This window comes from Ursus arctos, unplaced genomic scaffold, assembly GCF_023065955.2.
Source record: "Ursus arctos isolate Adak ecotype North America unplaced genomic scaffold, UrsArc2.0 scaffold_11, whole genome shotgun sequence".
NCBI classification, from domain to species: Eukaryota; Metazoa; Chordata; class Mammalia; order Carnivora; family Ursidae; genus Ursus; species Ursus arctos.
Window position 1 is genome coordinate 54,237,520 of NW_026622775.1, and position 12,150 is coordinate 54,249,669.

At 39.5% G+C, this 12,150-nt stretch overlaps 1 pseudogene; it reads right to left on the minus strand.

The window, feature by feature from the left end:
• Positions 1-2,678: 2,678 nt before the first annotated feature.
• On the minus strand, positions 2,679-11,785 carry LOC113245488 (CDGSH iron-sulfur domain-containing protein 1-like; annotated as a pseudogene).
• Positions 11,786-12,150: the final 365 nt, after the last annotated feature.

The following is a 12,150-nucleotide window of genomic DNA, read 5'->3' on the forward strand; positions in this document are numbered from 1 at the left end:
GAAGAAATGTCATTTCTCAGTGTTTTAGACACTACAATTGCATTAATCATATACAACCAAAAACAATGAGCTTCTTCCATGTGCAAATCACTGTTTTTGGTGCAGAAATTGTCTTGGTTTAAATTAGTTTTATTTTTACACTTGAAAAGGTATCTGCATAGCTAAATATAATTCAAGACTAAACAAACAAGTGCTGTCATAAAACCATCCACTACTATGGAAGGACAAAGTACTGGAAGTCATTTAAGATACAATTTTTAAACTAAATTGAGCATTTTTCTATGTTTTGGTCCAATTTGCCTTTGCAGTTACATAAATTCTAAGTGTGAACCATTTCATGGATACCTCCTAACACTTACTAGTATTAGGAATGGCCAATTTATCTTTAAAACAACACTAGGGACCTAGAACATCACTCATTTAGCCTCCCTAGCATAATTTCTTCTACTAGATATTACTATTTATTAATCTCTTACTTCAGTGTTCCAATGCTTAGCTGAGAATATATCATGATTAATCCTGGTAAACAATCTCAGAAAATATATCATAAATAAAATGCCTATATATACTTATGGAAAAGTGTTATGGACTGCCATTTCAGAAATGGAACAGTACAAAGTAACAAATTAGCCTTTTCTCTTCTGGAAAAAAATAGCCATTTTTATTTATAATTATAATAAAACCTATCTTTTATGGAGTCCTAGGGGCCCTATATGCTTAAAATCAAGCATCTAAAAACCTCAAAAATTTCCTCTTTTTTTTGGACCCTGGAAGGAAAATAACTCTTTCTCTGCCTCTGTGTACCCCATGTTCTCCTGTGAATTTAATCTTTGTTGTCTCTCAAATTCTAGAAGCATTTTATCGGGGTACCTCTCTTATGACATGTGTTTTTTTATTGAACGTTTATTAAATATCTATAATTTTCCAGCAATGTCTTATAGACAGAAACAACTGTCAGAGAATTTTGAAGATACTTTTCATGGTTCCCCTTTGCTAGGATGGAATAAAGCTCAGACACAGTTTAAGTAATTTACTACAGGTTACATAGATAGCAAGCAAAAGACCCAACTATTTAGACATATCTAACACAACATCCTGTGCTCTTCAAAGCTCTATTTAAGAAAAAATACATATCTCCTGAAACATTTGCATATGTGATATCAAAGAGACCAAAGTCTATGGGGATCCTGTCTGTAGGACAAAATGTTCTGGAGGAGAAACTAAGGATCAGACTGTGTCTTACTTGACCACTTCTCCCCAAGAAATAAGCTTTTACTTCAAAGCTAAGGAGGAATTAGAAGTCAAAAATCACAGTGAAGGGCGCCTGCGTGGCTCAGTCGGTTAAGCATCTGCCTTCGGCTCAGGTCATGATCCCAGAGTCCTGGGATCAAGCCCCACGTGGGGCTCCTGGCTCAGCTGGGAGCCTACTTCTCCCTCACCTTCTGCTTCTCTCCACTGCTTGTGCTCTCTCTCTCTCTAATAAATAAATAAAATCTTTTTAAAAAATAAAAAATAAAAATCACAATGAGTAGTAAAAGGTGTGTATGTGTGTGTTTGACTTAAACCTAACCCACAGGTCATTCATAAAAGCCTAGAACCATACTAAATGCCACAGACTGAGCATTGATTAAAGCAATTGTAGCCTTAAGGCTCAAACTACAGTATGTTTACCTATTGAAAGGCAGTGAATGTAGCCAATGTACAGTGAGTGTTATAGCCAATGTACCCAGAACTAGGTTTGGTATTTCAAGTATTCAATAAATAGGTTTTGCATTCAGTTGAATTCAGTGGAATTAAATTTAATATCAAAGTCTTTTCTCCACAACAGATTTTAAAAAGCACCACATTAAATATTTTATTTCTATCAAACATCGAGACATTCCCTATTTTATTATGATGGCAGAAAGTTATAATTTAATTTGCCAGCTGAACACATAGCAGTTTTTTCTTCCAATGCGAGAAGGAACTGCATTGCTAAGTACACTCAAAAATAAAGCAATAATAAGTAACAGAGAATTTTGTGTTTCTAATCGCAACACCTAATTCTTCCCATGCTGAATTTCATTCCATGGGTCTAATATGCAAATACTTCTAGTAATGAGAATATCATTACATAAATTCCTTTTTTTTCCTGAGAATAATTTAATATGCTAACTTCAACATATGACTATATTCTAATATAATTATTTTAATGTAAAGAAATGGATCCTTACAAGACCAAAATAAGCCAGAGGCCATGAGGTTGGTTTTTATTTTTTCATTTTTTTGTTTAAGTAAATGTGCACCATGATGGTTCAACAAGTAAGGCAAATGCCATGAATGTGAAAGCTGCAGGGCGCCTGGGTGCCTCAGTAGGTTAAGAGACTGCCTTTTGCTCAGGTCATGATCCTGGAGCCCCAGGATCATATCCCGAGTTGGGGGGGGGGGGTACCTGCTCAGTGGGGAGTCTGCTTCTCCCTCTGACCCTCCCCCTCTCACGCTCACTCTCTCTCTCTCTCATCCTCTCTCTCTCTCAAATAAATAAATAACATCTCTAAAAAGAAAGAAAAGAAAGCTGCAGTTTCCAATACCCCATCTAGAACCCAGGGGAGGTGAGTTTATACAGAAGCGGTAGTCATTCTAATTAGACAATCAGGTAACGTCATGACAAGTTAGCTTGCAGCAACGAAACTGTCCATTTAAGTTTCCTTTTTCTTAATGATTAGAGGTCCCATGTTGTCTCCAGTATCTTCATTGTGTTTTGTGTTAGATCCATCACAGAATGGAAACTTCCTGGACCTCCAACAATGGCAGCACACAGCTTTGTCTCCCAAATCTTCCATGTCAAAATTTTAGGTTTGTCTTTCTGGATGTGAAGGTTTACCATAGATTTGTTGCAATGCTCTTTAACATAAAATCTTCTGTAAGCTAGATAACCAATCACAGCTGTCCCAGCAGCAATGTTAACTGCTGCGATCCATTCCTACACTGGAAATCGGTCTCACGGTGCCATCGCTTGCAAGGTGTGTGCACAGGACTCTCATGAGGGGCTGGAGTCAAGGTGCAAGAAACAGCCTACTTGCACCGACTCCAGGCTGCCCACCATTACATAAATTCTTACTCGTTCGTCTGAGGCTACTATCAGAGAGGGTAATGTGGCTAGAGAAAAATAAAAGTCTTTGAAGTCAGGGGGCTGGTAGTAGGAATCTCAGCTGTGTTAATTACATTCTTCATGTGTCTGCGCTAATATTCTTTGGGATTGTTATTATTTTATAAATTAATTCTCAATGCTGATCTTTCTTGAGACTGGTGAAATTTGACAGAATTAACAATGAGGTGGTTTAAGACAAAAACAGCCAATTGAAATGGAATCAGAAGAAAGAGCTCCCTGTCACAGAAATCTAGGACTCAGACACACCTTATGTCAGACACTCACCAGCATTCAAGACGATGGTGCTACACTGTCATGGGCATGCTGAGCTCATCCCAGTATTAACTCACACTGTGACAACATTGATGATGTCCTTGGGGATTATACATATTTAGATTCCATCCTTACAGTTCACACTGAATATATAAGAAATATACCGTTTATAAGATGTAGATCTTATTGAATCAGAGTGAGAGATTGTTTTCTTATACATCAAGCACCTGTTTATATGGTGCCATTCAGTGCAAAGTCTATGAAAAGAACTTAGGAGTAGAAACATGATTATTTCCTGTGCCTTCTATGCTTTTAAGAGGCCATAAATTCCTTTATGGAGGGCTATATTTTCAAATGAACATTTGTTTCATTTTTCTTCTTTACTGTGTGGTGTGATATTTGAGGCATATCTATGAATGAAAGATTCCCAGACAATCATATACCCTTTTAGCCATAGAAATGGATTTGAGTTGCAAAATCCACATCACTAGATACATTTCACAGGATTTTTATGTTTTTTTCCCTCAGTTCTCATTTTAGTCATCCGTTTTGATAACTGAATACTCATCCTTTGTTTTACTTTCTGATTAATGTAGTTGTAACACTTTTCTTGGTGACAGATAGTGAAGCTGGGGAGGACATAAATGTTTTCTCTTCAGCTTTTGAAAGGTAGACATCTATAAGGAAATTTCTCTCCAAATACTAATATGTATTTTCCAGATGTTCTTTGTTCTATTACTAAAAACCTATATAATTCAATATGTAATCATTTTCCATGTGTTCTATAATTTTTAAACAACAGCCTTGTTTTAGGACTGATGTCAATCCACATCTGACCCAGAAGGATCACAATAACTCAAAATATATTTGGTGGTTCCATGTGCCTTGGTGTAATTATGATTTGATTAAGATGAAGATAAATCAAGTGAGCACCCTGCTGTTTAACCTCTTAGCCTCCTATCTGCTGTCCAGATGGGCAACTGACCCTAAACAACAGGCCTAATCTCTCTGGAAGCAAAGTGAACTTCCAAAGAGTTATACATTTTATTTCATTATATCACTTATAAAATAAAAGGCTAATATGTGGAATAATATTTTGTGCAATGAACAATTCTAGGCGCTTTCTAGGTAAGTGTCTCACATTTTGCACAAGATAATAATGTAAATTAGAAATTAAAATCCTGGGCATATTGTTATGCATATAAGAACACTGAAGTTCATGGAATTTAAATAATACAAGATCACATAGTATGAATGAAGAGAAAAACAGTTGGATTCAAACCTGGACCAGTGGGAAGTCAAGGCCTACAGTTTTTTCTGATCAGATCACCACTTCCCATTATCTTACAGTGAAACCTGAAGAGAAATTTTAAAAGAAAATTACTTTTATAAATGTTCTCATTGCTATCATTAACAGGAAGTTTAATAATGACAATATAATTAAAACCTAATTATCTGGCTCTGTTCTCCCACTCCTGTGAGCTTCTGTTCTAGTCTCATATCCTCCAATGCCTTGATGAGCCTTGAAGACTAGGGTTGATTCAAATTGAAAGTGGAACTTAAGATTTAGTCATTATATCTACAAGTGAGCCATAGTGTTGTCCAGTTTTAAGTCTATATAGTAAGTACACAGAGCATAGAGGACCAATGGTGGAATCAAGCTTTATGATTCTGTTCATGGTGGGGAAATTGAACTTCTATTTAAAAAAATGTAACCATGACTATTAACACCTGACATATGCTCAAAATTAATTCAGGGGTATAAATGTGGAGAGACAGGCTAATTTGGGCATAACATCAGGAGACACTTAAGGTGTAAGGTGCTTTATTTTAGTAACATGGGGATTAGAATCATTGCAGGAGCCCTGTGTTTTCCAGGGCTCTGTGAGACATTCAGTTTAATTAATTATACAACTGAACTTGAGGTGAAACCTGACCTGAACCTGAAAACAAGCCAGAATCAATTGGAACTGCTACATTATTTCAAAAGAGCAATCAATAGAAGAGAATTCATCTTTCAAAACCAAGGTTCAATTGTGAAACTAACCTGTTTCTAGTGATTGATAAATTAGAAATTGGAAAGGCAAAGTTCCATTTAACAGTTGGAAAAACAGTAATTTGGAAGATATTGATGACTTTTATAGTTTTACAGATTAAAACCCTGAAATTTTGAGTTGTTTTATGTTGCTACCCTTAAGTAAACATCATGTGACATTTATGAAATTCTAAGTATATCTAAAGATGGAAGTCATAAAACCAAGATAAACATACAGGTTTTGTTCATTATTTAAAAAAAATGAAATACAGCAAGTATGTTTTTACCTACTAATAGAAAGTGGAAACACTTCAACATTGGAGAATAATGATTAGTATTTTAAAAGCACAAAAGGAGTCAATTATCATTTTTTATAGTTTAGAGCAGTAAATTGAAGCTAAAACAATACAAAACAATAATTATCCCGCAGTATCATATGAAAAATAGGTCAAATTGCATTTTAAAACTGACCTTGGATTTCCGAGGAGTTAAGATGGAGGAGGAGTAGGAGACACCTTTTTCAGCCGGTCCTCCGAGTCGAGCTGGATAGGTACCAGACCAGCCTAAACAACCACGGAACCAGCCTGAGACGCAGGAAGACGCATCTGGATCTCTACAAATGAACATCTCCAGCGCTGAGTATTGAGGTACGAAGCGGGGAGCCATGAAACTGTGCACAGATATCGGAAGATAAACGGAAGGGGGAGGGAGCCGCCGCGTTCGGGCGCCGGGAAGCGGTAGCCACTTGCACGGGAGAGCGGGCGGGCTCGCGGTCGGCACCCGCAAAACAGCAGACTGAGACCGTGAGCCGGGTGCGCGCACCACCAAGCATCTCGCGGAACACCGGAATCCCGGTGTGCTCACGGGATCCAGACTGAGACCGGGAGCTTCCAGAGCGCGCTCGGGGTGGCTGGCGGCTGGCGGCGTTAGAAACACAAAGGACAGAGACGTGCTGGCCCTGGAAGTGAGGGCTGGGACGCCAGGTGTGGGGCGCACATCCCGGGACGCTGCAGGGTTGAGCAGCACCAACAGAAACAGAGTTAAAGTGGCCAGAACATCAGTGGAGAACGGGGCCGCAATCCCTCTGTTCTGTGACAGAGGCTGAAATTCGGCCGCTGCTGCTCTGAATCTCAGAAGAGGCACAGCAAAAACCCAGGGAGAGCCGCCAGAGAACAAAAGCCTGGAAATACCGGCTCAGAGCATACCCATCCCCATCCCCCCTCACAGGGGACACGGAGACTCTACCCAAACAGGGTTGCCTGAGTACCGGCGCGGCAGGCCCCTCCCCCAGAAGGCAGGCTGAAAAATCAAGAAGCCCACAACCCGGGCGCCTGGGTGGCGCAGTCATTGAGCGCCTATCTTCGGCTTAGGGCTTGATCCCGGTGTTCCGGAAAGGAGTCCCTCATCGGGCTCCTCCGCTGGGAGCCTGCTTCTTCCTCTCCCACTCCCCTGCTTCTGTTCCCTCTCTCGCTGGTTGGCTGCCACATAAATAAATAAATAAAATCTTTAAAGAAGAAGCCCACATCCCTAAGATCCCTATAAAACAAGGGGCACGGCCTGGGACCCAGTCAATAATTTGGGCTCTGTACAACCCCTCAACCTCTCCTCATCAGAATGACAAGAAGGAGAAGCCTCCCCCAGCAAAGAAAAGACAGTGAGTCTGTGACCTCTGCCACAGAAATAATGGATATGGAAGTAACCAAAGTATCAGAAATGGAATTCAGAGTAACGATGGTCAAAATGATGAGGAGAATTGAAAAAAGTATTAACGAAAAGGTTACTGAGAATACAGAATCCCTAAGGACAGAAATGAGAGCGAATCTGACAGAAATTAAAAATTCTATGAGCCAAATGCAGGCAAAACTAGAGGCTCTGACGGCCAGGGTCACCGAAGCAGAGGAAAGGGTTAGTGAATTGGAGGATGGGTTAATAGAGGAAAAATGAAAATAGAAGATGGTCTTAAAAAAATCCACACCCAAGAATGTAGGATACGGGAGATTACTGACTCAGTGAAACGATCCAATGTTAGAATCATTGGCATCCCCGAGGGGGTGGAGAAAAACAGAGGTCTAGAAGAGATATTTGAACAAATTGTAGCTGAAAACTTCCCTAATCTAGCGAGGGAAACAAACATTCGTGTCCAAGAGGCAGAGAGGACCCCTCCCAAGCTCAACCACGACAAACCTACGCCACGTCACGTCATAGTGCATTTCGCAAATATTAGATCCAAGGATACAGTATTGAAAGCGGCCAGGGCAAAGAAATTTCTCACGTACCAAGGCAAAGGCATCAGAATTACGTCAGACCTGTCTACACAGACCTGGAATGAGAGAAAGGGTTGGGGGAGCATTTTTAAAGCTCTTTCAGAGAAAAACATGCAGCCAAGGATCCTTTATCCAGCAAGGCTGTCATTCAGAATTGATGGAGAAATAAAGACATTTCAGAATCGCCAGTCACTAACCAATTTCATAACCACGAAACCAGCCCTACAGGAGATATTACGGGGGGTTCTATAAAGGTAAAAAGGCCCCAAGAGTGATACAGAACAGAAAGTCACAGCCAATACAAACAAAGACTTTACTGTCAACATGGCATCATTAAAATTCTATCTCTCAGTACTCAGTCTTAATGTAAATGGTTTGAACCATCCCATTAACACCACAGGGTTGCAGATTGGATAAAAAGAAATGACCCATCCATTTGCTGTCTACAAGAGACTCATTTCGAACCCAAAGATGCATTCAGACTGAGAGTAAGGGGATGGAGTACCATCTTTCATGCAAATGGACCTCAAAAGAAAGCTAGGGTAGCAATTCTCATATCAGATAGATTGGATTTTAAACTAGAGACTATAGTTAGAGACGCAGAAGGGCACTATATTATTCTTAAAGGAAGTATTCAACAAGTGGATATGACAATTATAAAAATATATGCCCCCAACAGGGGAGCAGCAAGATACACAAGCCAACTCTTAACCAGAATAAAGAGACATATAAATAAAAATACATTAATAGTAGGGGACCTCAACACTCCACTCTCAGAAATAGACAGAACACCCTGGCAAAAACTAAGCAAAGAATCAAAGGCTTTGAATGCCATACTCAACGAGTTGGACCTCATAGATATATAAAGAACACTACACCCCAGAACCAAAGAATACTCATTCTATTCTAATGCCCATGGAACATTCTCAAGAATAGACCATGTTCTGGGACACAAAACAGGTCTCAACCGATACCAAAAGATTGAAATTATCCCCTGCATATTCTCAGACCACAACACTCTGAAATTGGAACTCAACCACAAGGAAAAATTTGGAAGAAACTCAAACACTTGGAGACTAAGAACCATCCTGCTCAGGAATGACTCGATAAACCAGGAAATCAAAAATCAAATTAAACAATTTATGGAGACCAATGAGAATGAAAATACAATAGTCCAAAACCTATGGGATACTGCAAAGGCAGTCCTAAGGGGGAAATACATAGCCATCCAAGCCTCACTCAAAAGAATAGAAAACTCTAAAATGCAGTTTTTATATTCTCACCTCAAGAAGCTGGAACAGCAACAGAGGGACAGGCCTAATCCATGCACGAGGAAGCAGTTGACCAAAATTAGAGCTGAAATCAATCAAGTAGAAACCAGAAGTACAGTAGAGCAGATCAACAGGACTAGAAGCTGGTTCTTGGAGAGAATCAATAAAATTGACAGACCACTGGCAAGACTTATCCAAAAGAAAAGAGAAAGGACCCAGATTATTAAAATTATGAATGAAAAAGGAGAGGTCACGACGAACACCATTGAAATTGGAAGGATTATTAGAAATTTTTATCAGCAGCTATATGCCAATAAACTAAGCAATCTGGAAGAGATGGAATCCTTCCTGGAAACCTATAAACTACCAAGATTGAAACAGGAAGAAATTGATTTCCTAAACAGGCCAATTAATTATGAAGAAATTGAGTCAGTGATAAACAACCTTCCAAATAACAAAACTCCAGGCCCGGACGGTTTTCCTGGGGAATTCTACCAAACATTCAAAGAAGAAATAATACCTATTCTCCTAAAGCTATTTCAAAAAATAGAGACAGAAGGAAAGCTACCAAACTCATTCTATGAGGCCAATATTACCTTGATCCCCAAACCAGGCAAAGACCCCCCTCAAAGAGGAGAATTACAGACCGATTTCCCTAATGAATATGGATGCCAAAATCCTCAACAAGATACTTGCTAATAGAATCCAACAGTACATTAAAAGGATTATCCATCACGATCAAGTGGGATTCATACCTGGGATGCAAGCGTGGTTCAATATTCGCAAATCAATCAGCGTGACACATCATATCAACAAGAAAAGACTCAGGAACCATATGATCCTCTCAATCGATGCCGAAAAAAGCATTTGACAAAATACAGCATCCTTTCCTGATTAAAACCCTTCAGAGTGTAGGAATAGAAGGTACATTTCTCAATCTCATAAACCCATCTATGAAAAGCCTACTGCAAATATTATTCTCAATGGGGAAAAGCTGGAAGCCTTTCCCTTAAGATCAGGAACTCGACAAGGATGCCCACTCTCGCCACTATTATTCAACATAGTACTAGAAGTCCTTGCAACAGCAATCAGACGACAAAAAGGGATCAAAGGTATCCAAATCGGCAAAGAAGAAGTCAAAATGTCTCTCTTTGCAGATGACATGATACTGTATATGGAAAACCCAAAAGAATCCACTCCCAAACTATTAGAAGTTATAGAGCAATTCAGTAACGTGGCGGGATACAAAATCAATGCTCAGAAATCAGTTGCATTTCTGTACACAAATAACGAGACTGAAGAAAGAGAAATTAGGGAATCCATCCCATTTACAATAGCACCAAAAACCATACGTTACCTTGGAATTAACTTAACCAGAGACATAAAGGACCTATATTCTAGAAACTATAAATCACTCTTGAAAGACATTGAGGAAGACATAAAAAGATGGAAAGATATTCCATGCTCATGGATCGGAAGAATTAACATAGTTAAAATGTCCATGCTACCCAGAGCAATCTACACTTTCAATGCTATCCCGATCAAAATACCGAGGACATTTTTCAAAGAACTGGAACAAATAGTCCTTAAATTTGTATGGAAACAGAAAAGGCCCCAAATCTCCAAGGAACTGTTGAAAAGGAAAAACAAAGCTGGGGGCATCACAATGCCGGATTTCGAGCTGTACTGCAAAGCTGTGATCACAAAGACAGCATGGTACTGGCACAAAAACAGACACATAGACCAATGGAACAGAATAGAGAGCCCAGAAATGGACCCTTGGCTTTGGGCAACTAATCTTTGATAAAGCAGGAAAAAACATCCGGTGGGAAAAAGACAGTCTCTTCAATAAATGGTGCTGGGAAAATTGGACAGCTACATGCAAAAGACTGAAACTTGACCACTATCTCACACCATACACAAAAATAAACTCCAAATGGATGAAAGACCTCGATGTGAGACAGGAATCCATCAAAATTCTAGAGGAGAACATAGGCAGCAACCTCTATGACATCGGCCAAAGCAACCTTTTTCATGACACATCCCCAAAGGCAAGAGAAACAAAAGATAAAATGAATTTATGGGACTTCATCAAGATTAAAAGTTTCTGCACAGCCAAGGAAACAGTCAGAAAAACTAAGAGGCAGCCCACGGAATGGGAGAAGATATTTGCAAATGACACTACAGATAAAGGACTGGTATCCAAGATCTACAAAGAACTTCTCAAACTCAATACACGAGAAACAAATAAACAAATCAAAAAATGGGCAGAAGATATGAACAGACACTTTTCCAATGAAGACATACAAATAGCTAACAGACACATGAAAAAATGTTCAAAATCATTAGCCATCAAGGAAATTCAAATCAAAACCACACTGAGATACCACCTTACGCCAGTTAGAATGGCAAAAACAGACAAGGCAAGAAACAACAATTGCTGGAGAGGTTGTGGAGAAAGGGGATCCCTCCTACATTGTTGGTGGGAATGCAAGTTGGTACAGCCACTCTGGAAAACAGTGTGGAGGTCCCTTAAAAAGTTAAAAATTGAGCTACCCTATGATCCAGCCATTGCACTACTGGGTGTTTACCCCAAAGATACAGACGTAGTGAAGAGAAGGGCCATATGCACCCCAATGTTCATAGCAGCAATGTCCACAATAGCTAAATCGTGGAAGGAGCCGAGATGCCCTTCAACAGATGACTGGATTAAGAAGTTGTGGTCCATATATGCAATGGAATATTACTCAGCTATCAGAAAGAACGAGTTCTCAACATTTGCTACAACATGGACGGCACTGGAGGAGATAATGCTAAGTGAAATAAGTCAAGCAGAGAAAGACAACTATCATATGATTTCTCTCATCTATGGAACATAAGAACTAGGATGATTGGTAGGGGAAGAAAGGGATAAAGAAAGGGGGGGTAATCAGAAGGGGAATGAAACATGAGAGACTATGGACTATGAGAAACAAACTGAGGACCTCAGAGGGGAGGGGAGTGTGGGAATGGGGTAGACCGGTGATGGGTAGTAAGGAGGGCACGTATTGCATGGTGCACTGGGTGTTATACACAACTAATGAATCATCGAGCCTTACATCGGAAACCGGCAATGTACTGTATGGTGACTAACATAATATAATAAAAAATCATTAAAAAAAAAAAAACATTTCCAAT